Here is a 24,346-nt window from a genome sequence, read left to right on the forward strand (position 1 = left end):
TTTTTCTCCTTTTCTTTATGTAACATTTTCTTTTTTGCCACACACACACACACACACACACACACACACACACACACACACCTTCTCTCCCTCCATATACCATTCCCCTACACTTCCCTTTCCTTGCCCCTGTACGCTCCGGTTCTCCCCTCCCCTCGCCCCCCTCTCCTCCCCTTCCCCTTCCCTCTTTCCGTCTCCCCTCGGCTCCCCTTCCAGGCCCCTTCCCTCCTCTCCTTTCCTTTCTCCACTTCCCCAAACTAATGCATCCTGCCACCATATCCCGTTCGCTGCAATAACAGAAGCGATGCACCAGTGGGAAGCGAAGGGAGGGGAAAAGAGAGAGAGAGAGAGAGAGAGAGAGAGAGAGAGAGAGAGAGAGAGAGAGAGAGAGAGAAGGGAGGGATAGGGGGAAAAGGGAGAGAAAGGGTGAAAAATGAGATTGAGATTGTCCCCTCCCAATCTCTCTCTCTCTCTCTCTCTCTCACTTTGTCTTCTTGTTTCCCATCTCTGTTGCGATCTAAGATTACACTCAGAATAATTTAACTTGTTATTATTTTATTATTAGTAGTAGTAGTATTATATTTAGCAGTAGTAGTTGTGGTGATGGTGGTGGTGGTGGTAGTGATGCTGGTAGTAGTAGTAGTAGTAGTAGTAGTAGTATCTGAAGTAGTAACAGTGCTTTAACAAACACTACAACATTTTTACAATAAACAAAAGCAACAAAAACTACTCACAACTACTACTACTACTACTACTACTTATACTCTTGTTGCTGTCTCTGTTGCTGCTGTTGCTGTTACTGTTGTCGTTGTCTTTGTTGTTGGCGTAACTGTAATTTATTAATCCATTAAAAATTTAAAACAACGTATATATATTCCATCGCCGGCTGCACAGTTCGCCCCGCAAAACAATTTACTTTTTTTTTTCAATGTTTGCCAGACAGGAATTATATGCAAAAAGTATCAACAATAAATATCGAGCTCAAAATAACTCTGTCAGACGCGATATGCAGCGAGCCGCCATGATTCTTCTGACGTCACACTGGAGCTGGCCAATGACGGGGCGTGATGGGTGTGACGTCACTGGGGTATGGGCTAATAGGGTGGCCTGATTGGTGAAACGTCAGACTGAAGTTGACCAATGATGTGTGTTGACGGGTGTGACGCCATACTTGTGTCATAACCAGTCATATCGGTTGATTGGTTTTTGACAGAATATTATATGAGTTAGTTACTTTGGCAATTACACTTATAAATGAACGATTACTTTGAATATTGATTTTTTGAATACGCGAATACTTGGACCATTACACTTTTACGTAAGGGACTATTTTGACAATTACCGATCTTAAATGAGTGATTACAATGACAATTACATATTTCAGCGAGCGATTACTCTGACAATTACACTTCTTAATGAGTTTCTTACTTTTAAAATCACACTTCTAAAAGATAAATTACCTTGACAATTACATCTTTATAATTTCGATTACTTTGAGAATTACACTTTAAAATGAATGATTACTTTGACGGTTATTATTAAGTGAATCAATTACTTTAACCAATACACAAATAAACGAGTACATTTCTAAGAGTATTACATCATATGAGTCGATTCCTTTTCCTTTCACAAAAGACTTTTAAAAATGCATAAGTTACACAATTACGCGAACAGATTACCTCGTCGCCAAGTTCCCTCAATGGAGTCCTTCTTATAAGCCTCTTGCGGGACCGAAATAGCGATAAAGTAGCAAACTGGCGTTGCTATAAAAAGGTAATCACAGACTCCCAAAGAAACTCGGCTCATTACGGAGGATTTTACGAATATGAACGTAACTCATTAAAAATTGTGTGTGTGTGTGTGTGTGGGTGGGTGGGTGAGAGAGAGAGAGAGAGAGAGAGAGAGAGAGAGAGAGAGAGAGAGAGAGAGAGAGAGAGAGAGAGAGAGAGAGAGAGAGAGAGAGAGAGAGAGAGAGAGAGAGAGAGAGAGAGAGAGAGAGAGAGAGAGAGAGAGGAAACCATATCTTTCATTAAACATGCTCCACATATTCCCCCTCCTCCTCCTCCTCCTCCTCCTCCTTTTCCTTGGACGGATGGGAAATTAAATTAGGCGGACAAGGTATGCCAAGGTAGATAAATAGCTCCCAGGAGATGAAATAATTAAAATGGAAAAGGACGGAGAGGTATACAAATATGTGCACCCAAACACACACACACACACACACACACACACACACACACACACACACACACACACACACACACACACACACACATAAAAGAAACCATGTAATTATTTTTGAATCGACGAAACACATGTATTCACACACACACACACACACACACACACACACACACACACACTCCAGCATATACCAACACAAAGTCATAGGAAAAACGATCAAACAGTATTATTGACGATGCCTTACAATCAACATGTGGCCATCGACAAACAAATAAGCAGCCACAATAACAACAATAACAACAACAACAACAACAGCACCATCACCCCCCCAATCAACAACAGCACCAACACAAACAACAACAACAACAACAAGTAATCAAGCAGCCATAACAACAACGACATCAATAACAACATCATCGCTAACAAGATCAACAGTGACAACAACAACAACAACAACAACAACTTTACAGAAAAAAAAGAACATACAGTACCAACACTAATTGACACACAAAAAACATCCATTAATATTAATTCTGCTATATCTACAACAACAACAACAACAACAACCACTACTACTACTACTACTACTACTACTACTACTACTACTACTACTACTACTCTCAATGCAACTAAAACATAGCACTTAAAGCTGACCTAAAATTCGACGGTGATGGTCACTTGTTTTTCCTGTGTGAGCGCGTGTGTGTACGTCTGTGTGTGTACGTGTGTGTGTGTGTGTGTGTGTGTGTGTGTGTGTGTGTGTGTGTGTGTGTGCGCGTCAGTCATGAATTCCACACTTTTTTTCCTTACTCTCTCTCTCTCTCTCTCTCTCTCTCTCTCGTTTTCCTCCTTCCCTCCATCCCTCATGCCACGGTTTCCTCCAGGAGATAGCACGGTGGAATGATGTGCTTCCTCCAGCCTCGCCTCCCCTCCCTTTTCTCTCCCTCTCTCCCTCCCGCATGCGACACTCTCTCCCTCCCTCCCTCCCTCGCAGTGCCTTCTGAGAGTGGCACTTCCTTTGTTTCTCTCCCCTCTTTCTCCCCTCCTTCCCTCCATCCCGCCAGCACTAACCCGCACAATGCCTCCCTCCCATCTTGTCACCACCACCATTGCAATCACCACCACCATCACCACCACACGTGAACTACTACCATCACCACTACTACTACTATTACCACTACTACTACCATCGTCTCCACTAATACTATCACGTGAAATAATGACAACAACAACAAATACATACCAAAGAGTCAAAACAAACACAGGAATAATAAAATGAGATGTTGCTGGTAGTAGTAGTAGTAGTAGTAGTAGTAGTAATAGTAGTAGTAGTAGTAGTAAAAGCATCAGTATACCGTCCATCAGTCATAAAAACAGCACTAATAAAAGAAGTATTTCCGTACACAGCATTTATAGGCCTACCTACTTTCATCTAAAAATTCGGAATATATATTTTTACTACTTTTTCCGGCCATCCTTCCGTTTCGAGTCATATTTTTTCCTTCCAGCCTCTCTTACCCCCCCCTCCCTCCCTCCTCTCCTTTTCCTCCCTCTAACTCGTCTCTCCCTCCTTTCCCTTCCAGCCTCTCTCACAACCCCCTCCCTTCCTCCTCTTCTTTCCCTTCCAGCCTCCCTCACAACCCCCTCCCTTCCTCCTCTCCTTTCCCTTCCAGCCTCCCTCACAACCCCCTCCCTCCCTCCTCTCCTTTTCCTCCCTCTAACTCGTCTCTCCCTCCTTTCCCTTCCAGCCCCTCCCTTCCTCCTCTCCTTTTCCTCCCTCTAACTCGTCTCTCCCTCCTTCCCTCCCTTCCTCCTCTCCTTTTCCCCACTCTAACTCGTCCCTCCTTCCTTCCCTCACTCCCTTATGTCTCGTTTACTCCCCAACCTCCTTCTCTCCTTTCCTCACTCCCTTTCCTTCCTATAATTCGTCTCTTAAGTCTGTCTCTCACTTCTTTATCCTTCCTTTATTCCCCCTCCCTTCCTCCCTTCTTCATCTCCCTACTCCCTTCCCTTCCTCTAACTCTTCGCTTCGTCCTTTCCTGACTCCCTTTCATCTTCTCTCACTAATCTATCTTACTCTCTCACTCTCTCTCTTTTTAATTCACTGACCACTAACTCTCTCCTCACCTCTCGTTCAGCCACTTCTCCTTCCTCCTCTAACTTTCACTCTCTAACTCAGTGACCTCTAACTCTATCGCTCTCTCACCTCTCCTTCACTTACAACTCCCTCATACTCTCACTCTCTTTAACTCAATGACCTCTACCTCTCTCAGTCCCCTGGCTTAGCGTTTACTACTCTCTCTCTCTCTCTCTCTCTCTCTCTCTCTCGCCTTATCCCAGTATCATCGCCTTCCCGGATGTCACACAAACAAAGACTCAGGAAGCTAATACATCGGCGTACAGCTCTGAGCGTACTGAAGAGCCTAGCGTATGTCTATCTAGCAAAGAGGGATTAGTACTACTACTACTACCATTACTGCTACTACTACTACTACTACTACTACTACTACAACTACTACATCGATATTTTCAAGCTGACTTCTCTTCTGAACTTACTAATTGCACTCGACTTTCTACTCTAGCTCATCCCTATACTATCCAAATCCCTTATGCAAGAGTTAACTAGTATCTTCATTCTTCCATTCCTTTCACTGGTAAGCTCTACTACTGCTACTACTACCACTACTACTACTACTACTACTACTACTACTAAGCTGCTGTTAATATCACGCTTTCTCATAATAATAATTGTAATAATAATAATAATAATAATAGAAGTAAAAAATAATGATAATAAACTTACACCAACACCAAAATTAAATGCATCTATAAGGAATGGGGAAGTGCAGATAGAGAGAGAGGAAAATATATAAACAGATAGACAAAAAGAAATAGAAAAATAAGAAAATTGGGGAGGGGAAAACATATGAACAGATAGTGAAAAAGAAATAGAAAAATAAGAAAATTGGGGAGAGGAAAACATATGAACAGATAGACAAAAAGAAATAGAGAAATAAGAAAATTGGGGAGAGGAAAACATATGAACAGATAGACAAAAAGAAATAGAAAAATAAGAAAATTGGGGAGAGGAAAACATATGAACAGATAGACAAAAAGAAATAGAGAAATAAGAAAATTGGGGAGAGGAAAACATATGAACAGATAGACAAAAAGAAATAGAAAAATAAGAAAATTGGGGAGAGGAAAATATAATGAACAGATAGAGAAAATAAATAGAAAAATAAGAAAATTGGAGAGAGGAAAACATATGAACAGATAGAGAAAATAAATAGAAAAATAAGAAAATTGAAGAGAGGAAAACATATGAACAGATAGAGAAAATAAATAGAGAAATAAGAAAATTGGAGAGAGGAAAACATAAGAACAGATAGACAAAAATAAATAGAGAAATAAGAAAATTGGAAGACTTTAGGGAAATTCGAGCGGAATGAAGGTAATTTTTAATGGGTGCCGTGATTGGGGTCTCTCATTGGCCGTGAATCATTAACAACCCGGCGGCGCACACTCAAACTTTAAAACGTGCGATGTTGTAAAAATAAAAATACAGAGACCCAGATGAATATTTTCGGTGATATGGTTAACTTTTTATGGCCTATTTTTCTTTCTCTTTTCTCTATCTATCTATCTTTATCCATCTATCTTTATCTATCAGTTATTCAATCTATCAAATAAACGAAACGATCATTGACTCTCATTAACTTTATCAATTACAACCTTTTTCCCTCTATCTATCTATCTATCTATATGCCTCCCTATCTATTTATCTATCTCTATCTATCTCAGTTATTTAATCTTCCAATATAAATTAAACGATCATTGCCTTTCATTAACTATCAATCATTGCCTTTTTCTTTCATTCTTTACCTCTATTCATCTATCTATCTATCTATCTATCTATCTATCTATATCTATCAGGCATTTAATCTATCAATATAAAACAGACAATCATTCAATCTGTCTTTTTTGTTTATTTATTTTCTCTCAATCTATTTATATCTACTTAAAATTTAACTCTCTCTCTCTCTCTCTCTCTCTCTCTCTCTCTCTTTTCCTCCCCTCTTCGTAATTTCCTCTCATTATCTTGACTGTCCTTTGTCTCTGCCCATCCTTCCTTCCGTTAATCTTCCACCTCTCCTCCTCCTCCTCCTCTTCCTCTTCTTTGTCCTCCTACTCCTCCTCCTCTCCTCCTCCTCCTCCTTCTCCTTTTACCTAACTTCAGTTCCTTTTTATTCCATTTTTCATATTTTGTTTATGGTTATTCTCTCTCTCTCTCTCTCTCTCTCTCTCTCTCTCTCTCTCTCTCTCTCTCTCTCTGTGTGTGTGTGTGTGTGTGTGTGTTAATCCCTCTCTAAATTCACGTATCTCCTTAGCTATGTATCACTCGTCACTCTAACTCACTACTTTAATTCCTTCACAATGGACCACTTCCCTCTCTCTCTTTCTCTCCCTTCCTCTCTTTCTCTTCCCACGCCCTAGCCTTTGTAGCTCTCCCTCTACGCGCCCTGTCTTTCTTTCTTTCTTTCCCTAACTCTCTCTCTCTCTGTGGCTCTCTCTCTCTCCCCTTTCCCTCTTTTATTCGCTCTCACTCCCAAGTCATAATTTATTCCCCCTCTGCTTTCCTCTTTATCCCGGGTAACAAATGGTGTCGGGTTTTGCTGCAAGAAACCGAACAAAACAGGAATAACACGATACGGGGTAGGATAAGGCGAGGAACATGCAGTGCTGTCTGTTTTAGAAGATGTGCGCGAGGCCTACTTTCCGTCAGCCCTGGGCACATCGTATCCTCAAACACATCGCCTCCCAAGCGCACACATTTGACAAGGCTTTCGTAGTAGATAAGCCTTTCTAAGTATAGTTTTATGATCCTGGTAGTAGTTTGATCATTCTTCTGCGCCATGAACGTGGAAAAAACACTCATTAGAACTCCATTAATCTACTTTCTAGCCTTTGAAAGTAGTTGATGTGAGATGGGGAAGCGACTGGGAATACCAACACTGGGCCACGTTCACTTAGGTTCGTATTATAAGACATTTCGCCGCCCAAGAACACATATTTGACAAGGCTTTCGTAGGAGTTGTGGGCACTTCCAGGAGTAGTTTTATGACCCTGGTGGTAGTTTGAGCCTTCCTCTGTACCTTGAGCCTAAAGAAACACTCATTAGAACCTGACTGACCCACTATTTGACCTTTAGAAATAGGTGATGTGTGAAGCGAAAGTCTCTCATAATACCAGCCAGACACATCCGGCTCAAACAACAACACAGAGGAGATGAGTAGGGTGTTATTAAGTGTTTTTTCGCATTCACGATACAGCAGAAGCCTTATCAAACTATCACTAGGCTTATAACACTACCCATGGAAACACTAACATAGACAACCTTCAGTCTACGAAAGTACTAGTGAGGGTGGGTGTGTTTGCCCCAAAATGTGGGAGAATATGGGTCCTGGGTACGTTTTAAGTGCGGTGGCGTGCGATTTCACCGGCCAGGATGTTCTGTTGGTGGTACTACTTTTCTTTGGGTCAGTGGTGGTGGTGGTGGTGGTGGTTCGTGTGTTCCCTGCGGTTTGAGCTTGCTGTCTTTCTTTCTATCTTTCTATGATGTCCACGTGAGTGTTATTTTTTCCTTTTTTGTGTTGTTGTTTTTTTACTGTGTTGCGCCTCGTGTTCCTGTTCCAATTTGATTTGTGTTGTTTGTCTTGCTTGTTTTGCCGGCTCGGGTTGGTCTTCTGTACTTTTTTTCTTATCCTCTCTCTCTCTCTCTCTCTCTCTCTCTCTCTCTCTCTCTCTCTTGGGGTATGTTAGGTCCTTTTCTGTTCTTTTCAAGGATTTCCGAGTTCAGTGTTGCGTGAAAATCCCACCGTGAAGTGTTGCATTGTGTCGTGTGCTATTCCTGTGCCAATTACTGTTGTATGTATGTGCTGGGCGCCGTTCGTGTTGTGTTGCATCGCATTATAATACTCCCGAGATTCCGTGCTCCCTTGAGTGTTGCTATCTTGTGTGTTTCTTCCAGTGTTGTTGCAAGAAATCGGACCCATGTAAGCCTCGGATGGTGTTGTGTTGGGTAGTGTTGCTGGAATATCTAGGGGCGATTCGAGTGTTTCTGATTCTTCCCTTAGCTGTGTTGCGTCGTTTTGCTGGAATATCTGAGGCGACTTGAGTGTTTCTGGTTCTTCCCTTGGCTGTGTTGCGTCGTGTTGTTGGAATACTATCTGGGGCGACTTGAGTGTTTCTGGTTCTTCCCTTGGTTGTGTTGCTGCGTTATATTATTTTGTGTTGCATGAAGTTCTTGCTACTTTATGTTTGTTTGTTTCAGTTGCATCTATGAATTTCTGGTTGTTTGTTTTTCTTGTTTTGCTTTTTATGTGATACTTTGTGTTTCGTTCACGTGTTATATTTTTGAGTTGCTTCCTAGTGTTGTCAATGTTTCATTCTCGTTTTTCTTTCTTGTTTTCCTCTCGTGAGTTTTGCTTCCGTGTTCTATTTTGTGTTTCTTCCATCTGTTATATCCTTCATTTGCTCTCTTGTGTTGCTTTCTTGTATTTCTTTCTTGTTTTCCTTTCGTGAGGTTTGCTTCCATGTTCTATTTTGTGTTTCTTCCAACTGTTATAACCTTCATTTGCTCTCTTGTGGCGCTCATGTGTTGCTTTCTTATATTTCTTTCTTGTTTTCCTTTCGTGAGTGTTGCCTCCATGTCCTTCATTGTGTTTCTTCCTCTACTTGCTTCCTTGTGTTGCTCGTGTGTTTCTTCCGTTCCTTTCATTTGCTCTTCCTAACCTTCCTCCACTGTGTTCCCAATTCAAGTGTTTCCGTTTTCCCTCTAATGTTGTTCGGGTGTACTATTTTTTAATCTCAGTGTGTCATTTCCATGTGTTGCTCCAAGATCCCCCTCCTTGCCTTGCATATTTTCTCTGTGTTTCTTATCTTTTCCTAGTTGTCCTTCATTCTATCTTAATCTTCTGTTGTTACCTGTTCTTAAGATGTTCCTTCTTAGCACTGTTCTTTGTTCTTCTTCCTTGAATTGCCACTTTCCTCAATGCATTTTCTATTTAAGTTCCTCCTTGTCTTCCATCGTTCTCTTCTTTCTTCTTCTGATTCCTCTTATTCTTGTGTTCCTCAGTGTGCCATCTCCTTGTAATGATTCTTTTTATTTCTTTATCTTCCTTTCTTCCCTCTTTCTGACTCTTTTCTATAATGCTTATGTTCTTTAATGAGTTCTCTCCTTCAAGTTCTTCCTCGTCTATCCTCAAGTCCTTCTGGTGTTGATCCTTCCCGTCCCCCATCCTCCTTCATTACCTTCATGCAGGGTCCTTTACTTCTGTTTACTCGTTCAACAGTTCCTCTTCATCTTTGCTCCATAGCGTTCCCTCCTGTTCCATCCTTGAGTTCCTCCGTAATGCTCCTCTCTCTGTTCTTTAGTCTTCCCTCCTTCTGTTCTTTCCTTGTGTTCCCTTCTCGTGTTCCTCCCTTGTGTTCGCTCCTTCTGTTCTTCCCTTGTGTTCCCTTCTCGTGTTCCTAACTTAGTGTTCCCTCCTTCTGTTCCACTTGTGTTCCCTTCTCGTGTTCCTCCCTTCTGTTCCGTCCTTCTGTTCTTCCCTTGAGTTCCCTTCTCGTGTTCCTTCCTTGTGATCCCTCCTTGCGTTCCTTCCTTGTGTTCCCTCCCTGTGCCGGTTCCTTGTGTAGCGGAGAGCTGATAATAGGTTGCCCGTCTTCTTCCCCTCATCACACGCCCCTCGCGGCCCTGATGGACGACGCGGATCTAATGCGTGTAGGGGGCGTGATTAAGCGTCTCGAGGGGGCGGTGGTCGAGGTCATGACTGCTGCATGGATAAAGGTCATCGTGGATTCTTCTGTTACTGTGCTAACCTTGAACTGACCTTAGAAGAACACGAGCTAATGGATGGCTTCTCACCCCATCCCTCACCCTTCCGCTCCCTTCCCTGTCCTTCCCTTTACGCTCCCTCGCCCCGCCTGGCCGAGGGAACATGACCCGGTTTTAGTTCCGTGAATAGTAATGAGTGTTCAGCTGTGCACGGAGGAAACTTGTCCTCTTACTGTTTGGGATGCGGGTGAGAGTAAGGAACTGTGCTAATGCCATTATTATGATCACTTTTGTTACTACTACTACTACTACTACTACTACTACTACTACTACTACTATTACTGCTACTACTACTACTACCGTTGCTGCTTCTGCTACTTCTGTTACTAGGGCTGGGGCTGCTGCTGTTGTTCCTAAAAGCTCAATTGCAACCACCACAAAAACAGCTAAAACAAAAACGGCAACAACAAAAACAACACGAGAGCCACAACCCTTATGCATCACACAGAAAAGGAAACCCGCGATGGTATATCAGAGAAGATGGTATATAAGAGAAGATGGCGCCACTATAAACACTTGCCTGCGCCATTACGGGCTGGGGCCGAATACCATCCAGGCCCCTCAAGCAAGCCTACCGACGCAATAGGCGGACACGTAAAAAAAAATATATATATAGTAGTCATTGTCACCAGGCCGTACACAGGCTCGGCAAGACACATCACAGGTACTACAGAGTGTGTGTGTAGAAGGGGGGATGAGTGTGTGTGTGCGTGTGTGTGCGTGGTGGTACTCACCGGCGATGCTACCCACGGGGATGGAGGTGGAGGGTAGGGGACGCCTTGCAAGGAAAGCGGAACGTACCTGTGGGTGAGACACGCGTTAACAGGTGTTTGTATGGCGGAGACAATGAAATAGCCTTCGCATTCTGTGTTTGGCACTTAATATAAATAAATAAATATATACGTAGATACTAATCAACTATATATATTAGCTTACGTCCGGGAAAAAAAAAAGTAATCAACCCACTGCCAATTGCATTCAGAGGGAGGCAGATTTTTTTTCACTCTTTTTCCTGCCTCCAATAGATGTGTGTGTTTGTTTGTGTGTGTGTGTGTGTGTGTGTGTGTGTGAGAGAGAGAGAGAGAGAGAGAGAGAGAGAGAGAGAGAGAGAGAGAGAGAGAGAGAGAGAGAGAGAGAGAGAGAGAGAGAGAGTGTGTGTGTGTGTGTGTGTGTGAGAGAGAGAGAGTGTGTCAATAAGCCCATCGTACGTTTCGACACCGTAATCACACAAATCGTTCATCATTAGGCGTCGACGAGCGGTAATGCGTTAGCTCTTCCCAAATGAAATTAAAAATGACAACCGGAATGACAGAATCGATACCGGATCCGAAATGTCCCGGAGACTGTCTGCTGAGTTTTATTTTTTTATTGTGTTATTTTTTTATGACTTCGCGAGCCGACGGGCGGACTAACGTGATTATGGAGCGCCAATCACATTCCGCTTTTGGTGAACGCTTCAGGAATACGACAGTTGATTGGTTCACGGTATTGATGACGTCAGGGGCGGGCACACACACACACACTCTCTCTCTCTCTCTCTCTCTCTCTCTCTCTCTCTCACACACACACACACACACACACACACACAGTTTTTTTCAACCACCCACGCACACAAACATCCATCCCCACACCCAATCACCCACTCACCCACACCCCCTACCTCCCCAACCCCCACCAACACACACACACACACACACACACACAGACATATACAAACCCACATCAACCCACACAGATTCATCCATCACCCTACACACACACTCACACACACACACACACACACACACACACACACACACACAGACACACACAGCACTTTAGATGTCAATAACGCAGTAATGCACCTGTATCGAGAAAAGAAGAATAAAAAAGATGAGTGAGGGATGAGATACGAGGATGAGGAGGGACAGGAGAGGGAGGAGGAAAGCGCAACGGAAAAGGAAGGAGCAAAATGTCACGAAGATTTCCGAAGGCGACCCAGGACAAAGAAAGACAAAAGAAAGAAGAAAAAAAACGCGAGAAAATGATGATGAGCAAGCGATAAAAAAAAACACGTACGAGGTAGTGAAATAGTAAAAAATGGCTAAATAAAAAATCAAAACAATAAACAAGTAGAAAAATAGACCAGAAATCCTCCAAAAGTGATAATTAAGTCAAAATCTGAAGAAAAAAGTAAGGAAAAGGAAACGCCTACAGAACAACAAGAACAACAACAAAAACAACAACAACAAACAAAAACACATACAAAACAAAGTCGAGGAATGGGAGGACGAGAAGAAGGTAGTAAGAGGCAAAAATTATGAAGAAAGATGAGGCGAAGGATGAGGAAGAGGAGGAGGAGGAGGAAGAGGAGGAAAAAAAGGACAAAGAAGATGAAAAAGAGAAGACGGAGGGGAAGGAGGAGGACGAAGACGAGGAGGAGAAAGAAGTAGGAGTGAGAAAAGATGAAGAAAAATGAGAAGGAGGAGGAAAAAGAGAAAGAGGAGAAGGAAGATAAGGAGGAAAAAGAGGAAGAGGAAGAGGAGGAGGAGAAGAGGGCGAAAGAAGATGGGTAGGGAAAGGAAAAGAAGAAGGATGAAGACGAGGAGGAGGAAAGAGTAGGAATAAGAAAAGATGAAGAAAAAGGAAAAGGAGGAGGAAAAAGAGAAAAGGGAGAAGGAAAAAAGATAAGGAGGAAAAAGAGGAGGAGGAGATAGATATGGAGAAAGAGAAGACTAAGAACAAGAAGAAAGAAGAGGACTAAGACGAAGAGGAAAGAGGACGAAGAAAAGAACAAGAAAGAAAAAGAAAAGAAGAAAGAAGTAGTGGCGGTGGTGGTGGTGGTGGTGGTACGAGATGCCCCCCCTCCCCCTCCCTCTCAAGAAAACAAAACCAGCAAGTCGACAAAGGGCAAAATAAGAGGAAAGCAAACGCCAGATTACGTCGCCTCCTGAGAAATCGAGGTGAGTGACGATGAGAGGGTAATGGCAGCTTTTCGGAGAGACAGAGAGAACATTGTCACCGTGAGGCTTGTTGGCGGTCCCCGGATGCTCATGGAGGGGAAGAGAGGAGAGAGAGAGAGGGCACGAAGGACGGGGGAAGGGAGGACAGGTATAAATGATGGAGGAATGGGAAGTAAGATAAAACAGACGGGAAGGGAGAAAGGAGATGGAAGGCATAGGTTAGGTGGAGAGGAAGATGGAAAAGGGAAAGGGAAAGGAAGGAAGGAAAGACGAAAGGAATAAGTTAAAGAGACATATGAGTAGGGACGAGCGGGGTTAAAAGGGGATAGATGTGAATAGAGGAGAAAAGGGAGGTATGATAAAAGAGGACGGAAGGAAGAAAAGAGACGAGAAGGACAGGTTAAGAGAAGGAGGGGAAAAGGGAGGAGAAATTCAGGAAGGGAAAGAAAGGAAATGAAGTATAAAAGGAGGAGGGACGGAAAGGAGGAGATGGAAAGTATAAGTTAAGGGAGGGAAAAGATAGGGAGAAAGAGAAGGAAGGGAGGATGGGGTATGGGAGAGATAATACAAAAAGAGAGAAAGAAGGGAGGAGACGGAAAGGAAAGGTTAAAGGAAGATAAAGAAAAAAATAGAGAAGAAAAACACGATGGTAGAGGGAGGTAAAATATAATCGGAGAAGGGAAGAAAGGAAAGAGATGGGGAGGATAAGTTAAAGGAGAGAGAAAAGAGAAAAAGTAAGAAGGCGATGAAAAGAGGGAGATAAAAACAATGCAGAAAGGAAGGGAAAAAGAGATGAAGATGGAGGAAAGGAAGGAGAGAGAGAAGGAAAGGGGGAAGGGACGAAGGAACGGAAGAGAAGGGAATGAAGAGAGAAATGGGGGGGGAAGGAAGAGATGGACAGGAAAGTAAATGAAAAGTGGCTGAAAGAAACCGTAGAGTGACAGGGAGGGGAGAGAAAGATGAAGGAGGGAGGGAAGCGGAAAGGAAGAGGGAGAGGCGAGGAAAGGGAGGAGAAAGAGATAAAAGGCGGAGGGAAAGGGTGGACAGAAAGGATAGGGAGGGGAAGGGAGGGAGGGATAAGAGATGGAGAGGCTGCAGAGAGCTTGGGAGCATAGGGAGAGTGAGGGATAGGGAGGGAGGGAGAGGGGGGTGGATGAAAGCATTGGAGGTAGCATGTGAGAGGCAGGGTGGAAGAGGGGGATTAAGAGAGGTCGTTGTGAGTGGTGGAGAGGGACTAATGGAGGAATGGAGGGAGGGAGGGAGAGGGGAAGGGAGAAGATGGAAATGACGAAGGGGGGAAAAGGGAATATGAAGAGGAAAGCAGGGGAAGGGAGAAGGATTGAAGGAAGGGAAGTTGTAAGGGAGGGCATGAAAGAACGAGAGTGAAGAAGGTGGAAAAGCGACCGTAAGGGAGGAGAATGGAAGTAAAGAGGAACACAAATTGAAAGAGGAGAATTAGAGGAAGAGAGGAATGGAAGAGGGGGGAAAAAGAAGACACGGGAGGGTGAAATAAAGGTGGAAAGGCGAAGGGAAGGAAGGGAAAAGAAGGTAAAGATGGAATAGAATGAAAAGAAGAAAAGGATTGGGGGAAAATGGAAGGGTGAAACTGAAGGTAAAAAGGGAACCAGAAGGAAATAAAGAGGAGGAGAGAAGGAGATGAAAAAGAACAATGAAATTAAGCGAAGAATTGGAAGAAAAGAGGAATAGGCGAGGGAAGGAATGGAAGGAGGAAACGAGGAAGTGAAGGGAAAGGGAAGAAAAGAAAGAGGTGAAGAGGAAAAAATTATAAGAGGATTTGAGGAAAAGAGGAATAGACGAGGAAAGGAAGAGAAGGAATGAGAAGGTGAGACAAGGATGGGAAGGGAAAGGTAAGGAAGGAATGTGAAGCTAAAAGGAACAGAAGAAAATAGAGAATCGGAGTGGAGGAAAGGAACGGACGAAGAAAAGAAAGAAAGATACGAAAGGATGAAACAAAGATGGGAAGTGAAAGAGAGGAAAAAAAGTGAAGAGGAACAATGGAAAAAAGCGAAGGAATGAAGGAAAAGAGGAATGGGCGAGGAAAGGAAGGGAAGGAATGGAAGGCTGAAACAAAGAGGGGATAGGTGAAGGCAACGGAGAAAAATGAAAGTGAACAGAGAGAAAAAAGAAAATAAAGGCAATTGCAGGAAGAGACGGAAAAGTAAAATACGGATAGGAAGGAGAAGGGAAAAAAAGTGAGGAGGAACACAAAGAAATAAGCAAATGAATGGAGAAAAAGAGGCATAGACGAGAGAGCGAGGGAGTGAAGTGAGGGAGGGAGGGAGAGGATGAAGGCACAAAGCAATGCTAGACAAGTACACCAGACTACTACTCCTCCGCTTGTAACGCTAAATGGATTCCTTCCCTCCCTGCAGCGCCGACAAACACGCCAAAGGGAAGCTCCGTGCGCTGAACACCCCCTCGCTGCGCACCAACCTACAGTCAAATTCTTACGCATTTCGGAGCCGATGAACATATTTGACAACGCTTTCATAGGAGTTTGGGGCATTTCCAGAGGTAGTTTATGACCAAAGTGGTGGTTTGGCCCTTCTCCTGTAGCTTGAACGTGAAAAAACTCATAAAAACCCGACGAATATCATTTTAGGCCTTAATGTTGATGTAAGAGGAAGATGAGTTTGAAAATGCCGCCCATGTTAAAGATTCCTGAGCCAAAGCACATATATTTGACAAGGTTTTCATAAGAGTTTGGGGCATATCCAGGTGTACTTTAATGACCCTGGTGGTGGTTTGATCCTTCTTATGTAGCGTAACTACAAGAAAAACACTCATTAGAACCCAACTGATCTCCTATGTAACCTTTGGAAATAATTTATGTGAAGGGCGACGTCTGAAAATACAAACACATTCTCAAACATTCGGACACACAGACACACATATTTGACAAGGCTTTCATAGAAGTTTCGGGCATTTCCAGGCGTAGTTTAATGACCCTGGTGGTGGTGTGACCCTTCTTCTTTAGCGTGACTATAAAAAAAAACACTCATGACAACCATGCTCATTTCCTTTGTGCCCTTTGGAAATGGTTGATGTAAAGGGCGAGCGGAAGCGTCTGACAACACAGCCCGAACACACACACACACACACACACACACACACACACACACACACACACACACACACACACATTTCGGTCCTCCGCCTCGCTCACCTGCATTCATTTATCTCATCGCATCAACATGTAATTTGGAGGCTAACGATTTTTGCTCCATTCAGCATATAACAATAAATTTTAGCACGATCACATAAAAATATACACGAATTATCGCTGAAAAAAATGCCATTATCCACTTAATGCAACGTTTATTATTGTCTGTTATAAAAGCATAAGCTAATTAACGGCGGAATTAAATAAAACATCAAACGAATGATTCAATATTCCGCGTATCGGCCCTCAGAAAACGAGGCAAATGATGACGATAATGATAATGATAATGATAGTAATAATAATAATAATAATAATAATAATAATAATAATAATAATAATAATAATAATAATAATAATAATGATAGTAGTAGTAGTAGTAATAGTAGTAGTAGTAGTAGTAGTAGTAGTAGTAGTAGTAGTAGTAGTAGTAGTAGTAGTAGTAGTAGTAGAAGCAACATCGCCATTAACAGCAACATCAGTAACAATAACACCGTAAACAGCACCAATAAAAACAACTAACCAATAAAAACGAACCCAATCACCGAACTAAAACAAAAACGACGACGAATTCAAAACAACTAAGAAACTCCTAAGACTCGTCGCCGTTCCTCGCCCCGCCACCTGAGACGGCCAGACAGACGCGCCACGACCAGCCAGGCGCCTCGACGGCCACTTCCCGCGCGGGGCAAGTACCTCGTTTACCCGTGAAGCGGCGGGAAGACGCGGCGCCGAGCCCTTAGCGGAGGTTGGACTAATTGGGAGCACGGGAAGAGACGAGCAGCCACGCTAACCACGACCTACAGACTGAGTGGTGGTGGTGGTGGTGGTGGTATTGATGTGGGTGGTAGAAGTGATGATGGTGATGATAGGAGAAATAGTGGTGGTTGGGGAAATGGTGGTGGGGAAAGTAGCACAAGGGTTTGAGATAAATCAATTGTAATGTTGTTATTGTTGTTATTAATCATACAGATAGCGGAGAAAAGAAGTATCAGTTGTAGTGGTAGTAAAGGAGGTGACGTAATAGTAGTAGTAGTAGTAGTAGTAGTAGTAGTAGTAGTAATAGTAGAAGTAATCGTAGTAGTAGAAGTAATAGTATTAGTAGTAGCAGTAAAAGTAGAAGTAGAAGTAGAAGTAGTAGTAATAGTAATCGTAGTAGTAGTAGTAGTAGTAGTAGTAGTAGTAGTAGTAGTAGAAGTAGAAGAGGTAATGGTACTAGTTTAATGAGAAGCAACATAGGGCAGCAGCAATGGTAAAAAATAAAATAAAAAGCCCCAGTGGGAGCAGTAATAATATAGTGGAGGAGGTCGTTGTGTAATGACAATGATGATGACGACAAAAATAATAATAATGATATTACTATTATTATTATCATTAATTCTTTTATTATAATTCACCCTTTTTATTGTGAATAAAATTTCATCATTCGACGCAAATATTTATTCCGATAATACATCTCATTACAACATTTGTTCTCTAAAATTATACCAATTACCATTAATTACAAGTTTTTTCCAGCCATGTATTATACGGAATGCTGCTGCATCCCTCGATCCTGGTATGAATTATTACTACTGTAATTGAATTATTATTATTATTATTATTATTATTATTATTATTATTATTATTATTATTATTATTATTATTATTATCATCATTACTATTATCACTATTATTATTATCATCATCATCATCAACATCACCATATTAACTGTAATTACTCCATGATAAACATAGCTATTATACTTTTACTACTACTACTACTACTACTACTACTACTACTACTACTTCTGATACCACCACCACCACAATCACTACTACTACCACTACAAACATCAACACCACCACCACTACTACTGCCCCTACCATCACCCCACCCCCACCACCACTAATACGACGAAATGCTATTAGGATACAGAGGGAGACCAAGATAATTGAGTCGGAGGAAAAGCTGGGCAAAATGGCAGATTATGGAGGACAACACAAGCTTCTCAAGGGCGACCTGTGTATTAATCCTGTTAAGATGAAGGTTGTCAGGGTGATGGCCGGCCCGTGTGTGTGTGTGTGTGTGTGTGTGTGTGTGTGTGTGTGTGTGTGTGTGTGTGTATTCATGTATATGAGTGGTGGAGGGGTTGTATGTGTGTGTGTGTGTGTGTGTGTTTGGGAAGGGTCGTGTGTGGGGGAGGGGCCGCTTGAATGTGTGTGTGTGTGTGTGTGTGTGTGAAGGAGAAATAAAGAAAAAGAAAAAAAAGCGAGATTGAACAAGACAGACAGAGATAGAGAGAGACAGACACAGAGAAGGAGACACACAAAGACAAGACAGCCACAGACATGGGCAGATATACAGAATTCCAGACGTGAAAGAGATAAAAGAAAGTGGAAAAAAGAGAAGTAGAACAAATGAAACGGCGAGTGACAAAGGGGGGCGAGGCGTGGGTAGGAAGCAGCTGTGTGACAAAAAAAAATGTTGGACCCGAAAAGAGAAAGCTAAAAAAAAATAAAACCTAAAAAAAATCGATTAGAACAAAAAGTTAAAAAAAATGAAGTTAACGCACATAATATATATTTTCTAAAACACGTTACGAAATAAATGAAAAAAAATGAATGATGCAGCCAAAAAAAAAAAGAGAAAAAAACATATCAAAGAGTTGAAGAAAATGGAAAATAAAATAAAACGTCACCGTTAAATTAAATAAACCAATTGAACGAAGCGTGCAGAAAAAAGAAAGAAAAAAATACACATACCAAAAATAAAGCCAAAATTAACGCATAAATAAGCATTCAATTAATAGTGACAAATGGTGCGAGAGAGAGAGAGAGAGAGAGAGAGAGAGAGAGAGAGAGAGAGAGAGAGAGAGAGAGAGAGAGAGAGAGAGAGAGAGAGAGAGAGAGAGAGAGAGAGAGAGAGAGAGAGAGAGAGAGAGTGAGAGAGAGAGAGAGAGAGAGAGAGAGAGAGAGAGAGAGAGAGAGAGAGAGAGAGAGAGAGAGAATAAACACAACGAACAAAGAGAATATGTGAAATAAGCGTAAGAAGAGGAATAAAGAAGCAACGCCTCAAAGGAAAACCAAGTGAAGATGAAAGTAAGAATGAACAAAGGACAGATTTTAAAATACTCGATACCAAAGAAAGCAAGACACGCAAAAAATAACACGTAAGGAACAAACAATAAGAGCAGCGTAAAAAGGAAACACCACAACCAAAAAAAGGGGAAGACCACGAGACAAGAGAAATATAAAGAGTCTACCCTCATCAAGAAAACGAAGGAGAGGCTGAGAGAAATGGCGAGAATGGAGGAAGACATGGAAAACGGAAACGATAAATCAGAAAACGGGAAAGTGGATGATAAACCAAAGAGAGACTATAATAATCAAGCCCACTAAAAACAAAACACAAGGCCAAGAAGAAAAAATAGGAGACATGGAAAGAGAAAACTCGAAGACAATGAAAACGAAAACAACAAATCAGAAATAGATAAACTGAATGACAAAGCTGAGAAAAAGGAAAATAAAACCCACGAAAACAAAAACAAAAAAATTACACGACCAAAACAGAACTAAAGCATCAAAGAAGACATGGATATACCGAGAAGCCGCACACTAAATCTGCAAAACATAAACTGGGTGAAAAAGAAAAAATGTGGAGAATTTTGTGCGTAATACTGACAAAGCCGCCCATGATAGGTTCTGGGAAGAGAGAAAGAGAGAGAGAGAGAGGAGAGAGGAAGAGAGAGAGAGAGAGAGGGATTATCAGAGAGAGAGAGAGAGAGAGAGAGAGAGAGAGAGAGAGAGAGAGAGAGAGAGAGAGAGAGAGAGAGAGAGAGAGAGAGAGAGAGAGAGAGAGAGAGAGAGAGAGAGAGAGAGAGAGAGAGAGAGAGAGAGAGAGAGAGAGAGAGAGAGAGAGAATGAAAGAAGAAAGAAAGAAAGAAAGAAAGAAGAAAGAAAGAAGAAAGACAGAAAAAAAAGACAGAGAGAGAGAGAGAGAGAGAGAGAGAGAGAGAGAGAGAGAGAGAGAGAGAGAGAGAGAGTAAATGAGAGTACACAAATGGATAAAACAAACACACATACACATTCACAAACACACAGCAAGATAGACAAACAAGAAACAAACATTAAGAAACAAAAAAAGAAAGAATAAACAAAAAACTAATTATACACGACACCAGAAAAGACAAATTCACAAAAAATACAAAAACAAGACAAAAAAAGCAAGTAGAAAACAGAGAAATATACCGTGAGAGAGAGAGAGAGAGAGAGAGAGAGAGAGAGAGAGAGAGAGAGAGAGAGAGAGAGAGAAGAGAGCTTAGGAACGCTATAACTCGATAACTCAACCCGTAATTACCCCGAGGTCAACAAGGATCCATCCAGTGTGTGAGCCGGAGATAATTGCTCCACAAGATACGGCTCACGCTCCCTCTCCCTCTCCCTCTCTCTCTGCGCCCACCTGTCCTCGTCATCCTCGTCCTCGTCATTTCCTTTCATCTTTGGTTTCGTTGTGTTGACTTCGTTTTTGTGTCTGTTTGTTATGTCATCTGCAGTGTTTTTCTTGCTTTATTTATTTTTGGTGGTTTCTGTGTGTGTGTGTGTGTGTGTGTGTGTGTGTGTGTGTGTGTGTGTGTGTGTGTGTGTGTGTGTGTGTGTGTGTGTGTATTGATTATGCTCTCTCTGCCTTTGTTCTTCCCTTATTAACCCTACCATTTTATCCACTTTAATTCTTCTGTTATTATTTATTCGTTCGTCTTCCGTAATATCTCGTCTCCCCTCTCACCCTCTCTCTCTCTCTCACACACGCGCGCACACACACACACACACACACCTCCGCTGACCCAAATATATGCTTTCCTTCCCTTGTCTCCCGTCTCCCTCTATCCCCGTTAATCTTCATATTCTTCTCTCCTTCTCTCGCCCTCATATATCTTCAGTGCATTTTCCCTTTCATGTTTTTTTTGTGTGCTTTTTTTCTTTTCCTTTCCTTCCTTCCTCCTCCTCCTCCTCCTCCTCCTCCTCCTGTCCTGTCTTTTTGTTCCTGCTGTTCCTGCTCCTCGTGTTCTTCTTTCTCTTTTATTGTTAGTTTCTCCGTTTCGTTTTTTCTCTTTTTCTCTCTTTTGTCTTTTTTTTTCATGGTCTTTAATTCGTTACTCTCATTTTTTTGGATTTTCTGTGTCCTTTGTTTTCGCCATTTATTTCTTGCTTATATTTAATTTCCTCGTTTTGTATCTCATTTCTTTTCTTCTTCTTCTTCTTCTTCTTTTTTCTTCGGCTTTCGTTAATCTTCCACCTTTCATTCGTTATTTCACTTCCAAAATAGAAAAAATCTACTACTTTTTCTCTGGGTGGCAATTTTATTTTTTCTCTTGTATCTCATTTCTTCTTCTTCTTCTTCTTCTTTTTCTTTTTCTTCTTCTTCGGTTCTCGTTAATCTTCCACCTTTCATTCGATCTTTCACTTCCAAAATAGAAAAAAAAATCTACTACTTTTTCTCTAGGTGGCAATTTTATTTTTTCTCTTGTATCTCATTTCTTCTTCTTCTTCTTCTTCTTTTTCTTTTTCTTCTTCTTCGGTTCTCGTTAATCTTCCACCTTTCATTCGTTCTTTCACTTCCAAAATAGAAAAAAAAATCTACTACTTTTTCTCTGGATGGCAATTTTATTTTTTCTCTTGTATCTCATTTCTTCTTCTTCTTCTTTCTCTTCTTCTTCTTCTTCGGTTCTCGTTAATCTTTCACCTTTCATTCGATTTTTCACTTCCAAAACAGAAAAAAAAATCTACTACTTTTTCTCAGGGTGACTTTTTTTTCTCTTCCTCTCTCTCAATCATCTTTCATTCAGGGTTTTCTCTATCTTTTGTTTCTGCCCACTTCTCCATTCTTCCATTCAATTTCCTTGCTTTGTATTTCATTTATTCATCTTTTAGTTCGTTCCTCATACATCTTTCACCTTTCATACCAAAAAAAAAATACATACGACTTATTCTCTGCACGACACTTTTTTTTTCGCCTTTCTCTCCGTCTAGACGCTCACTCACCATCCACTTGGCTCCATCTTTTCACCCGCCGTCGCTGCTTACCTCTTTCTCCTTTCATTTCCCTCCGTTTCTTCTTCCTTCTCTCCCTTTCTGCGCGTCTCCTTCACCTCCCTCCCTGCCTCCTTCCCGCCGGCACTGACTGATGGCTGTGGCATGGTCAAGCACTCTCTTCCCTCCCTCGCTCACACACTCACACACCCAAGAGTGCTTTTTCTGAATACTCATCACAGACCTCCTCCTCCTCCTCCTCCTCCTCCTCTTCCTCCTCCTCTTCCTCCTCCTCCTCCTCCTCCTCCTATTCTACATGCCGCTATAGCACGAAGAAGGTACGATAAAGTAATTTGTTTCGTCGTCTCGTTGCTTCTGTTGTCATGGTTCTTACGTGAGAGAGAGAGAGAGAGAGAGAGAGAGAGAGAGAGAGAATGATAACCTAAGGGCCTTTCTCAGTTCGTTTACTATAGCTAGCATGAGGAATACGTCTCTCTCTCTCCCTGCCAATCTCTATTTCCTCCACGTTCGAACTTTTTCCTGCTTTCCTATTTCCCTTTTTCTCTCCCTTAATGACGCAAGGGAGTGATTTGCTGAGTGGGAATATTTGAGTAATTCTAATAAAGCTCCCTCTCCCTCTCCCTCTCTCTCTCGTTCCATTCTGTCACCTATTTCTCGTCAACTATCTTTTCTCGTCTGCTTCCTGCTTCCACTTAACTTTCTCTTTCGTTCTCCTCCATTTTTGCTTCCTCGACCCTTTCCTTTCTTCCCCTTCGCTTCCTCCTCCTCCTCCTCTCCTTCGTTCCCCTTCATCTCATTATGCTTTACTTGTCTCGCCCGTATTCCTCTCTTTTATTCAGTGCACTATTTTTCTCTTTTTTAATCTATCCACGGTCACTAATGTCTTTCTCCTGTTTCTCTTTCTTCTCCTCCTCCTCCTCCTCCTCCTCCTCCTCCTTCTCTTTCTTCCTCTTCTTCTTGTTCATCCTTCACTGGTTTCCTTCATCCTCCTTATTCGTTTTCCCCTCCATTTCCTCCTCCTCCTCCTCCTCGTTTTCCTCTTTCCTATCTTCATTATCATCTTCCTCCTCCTCCTCCTGGTATTCTTACTTATAATTCCTCTTTTCTCATCTTTTTCAAGCTCATTCTCTTCCTTCAGTACCACCACCTCCTCCTCCTCCTTCTCCTCTTCCTCCCTCAATTTACCATCCTCCTACTTATCCCTAATATTTCATGTGAGGCGTGAGGTATAAGGAAGAAGGAATAAGGAGACGGGAGGCAAGCATGATGGAGGAAAAGAAGTGGAGGAAGAATGGAGGAGAACGGAGGGTGATTACGTACTTATGAGCAGGTGGGCATTGTCTCCACTGGCCCTCCATCCCCCTCCACCTCTCCTTCCTTCATTTCTTCCCTACGCCCTCTCTCCCGTGGTCGTCATTTTCATCCCTCTCCCTCTCCCTCTCTCTCTCTCTCTCTCTCTCTCTCTCTCTCTCTCTCATCCCTCCCCTCAGTCCATTGTTCTCCATTGTCCTTTTTACTGCTTTTCATCTCATTCTCTATCTCCCCTTTATTCTAATTATCTTCATGCGTCATTCTGTCTGTGTCCCTCTTCGTCTACCTGTCTGTGTGAGTGTGTGTCTGTGTGCATGATTGTGTGTGTGTGTGTGTGTGTGTGTGTGTGTGTGTGTGTGTGTGTGTCTCTCTCTCTCTCTCTCTCTCTCTCTCTCTCTCTCTCTCTCTCTCTCTCTCTCTCTCTCTCTCTCTCTCTCTCTCTCTCTCTCTCTCTCTCTCTCTCTCTCTCTCTCTCTCTCTCTCTCTCTCTCTCTCTCTCTCCCTGCTCATTACACGCTGGAGGGTCCTGGATGAGCCTCCCTCCAAACCTTCAGAGTCGATTACCACCAATTTTATCTACCAGTCCACCACAAGAGCCTCCTTCTCCCCCTTTAGTCCTTTTCTGCCTCCCTCCCTCCCTCGGTCCTGTATCCCCATCTCTCTCTCTCTCTCTCTCTCTCTGCTCCCTTCCTGCCCACCCACGCACCTTTTCCTCCTCCTCCTCCTCCTCCTCCTCCTTTTCTCTTTCTGTCTCCTCCTGTGGTCTCTCTCTCGTCTCTTTTTTCTGTCCACCTGTGT

The 24,346-nt window shown here is 42.3% G+C and overlaps 1 protein-coding gene across 5 annotated transcripts in view; it reads right to left on the minus strand.

Annotated features, from left to right (window-relative positions):
- Nucleotides 1-24,346, minus strand: part of LOC126983881 (cell adhesion molecule Dscam2-like) — a 257,622-nt gene that overhangs the window by 219,265 nt on the left and 14,011 nt on the right. The gene's annotated exons all lie outside the window — the stretch shown is intronic.

The sequence above is a fragment of the Eriocheir sinensis genome, chromosome 55, assembly GCF_024679095.1.
Source record: "Eriocheir sinensis breed Jianghai 21 chromosome 55, ASM2467909v1, whole genome shotgun sequence".
NCBI lineage: Eukaryota > Metazoa > Arthropoda > Malacostraca > Decapoda > Varunidae > Eriocheir > Eriocheir sinensis.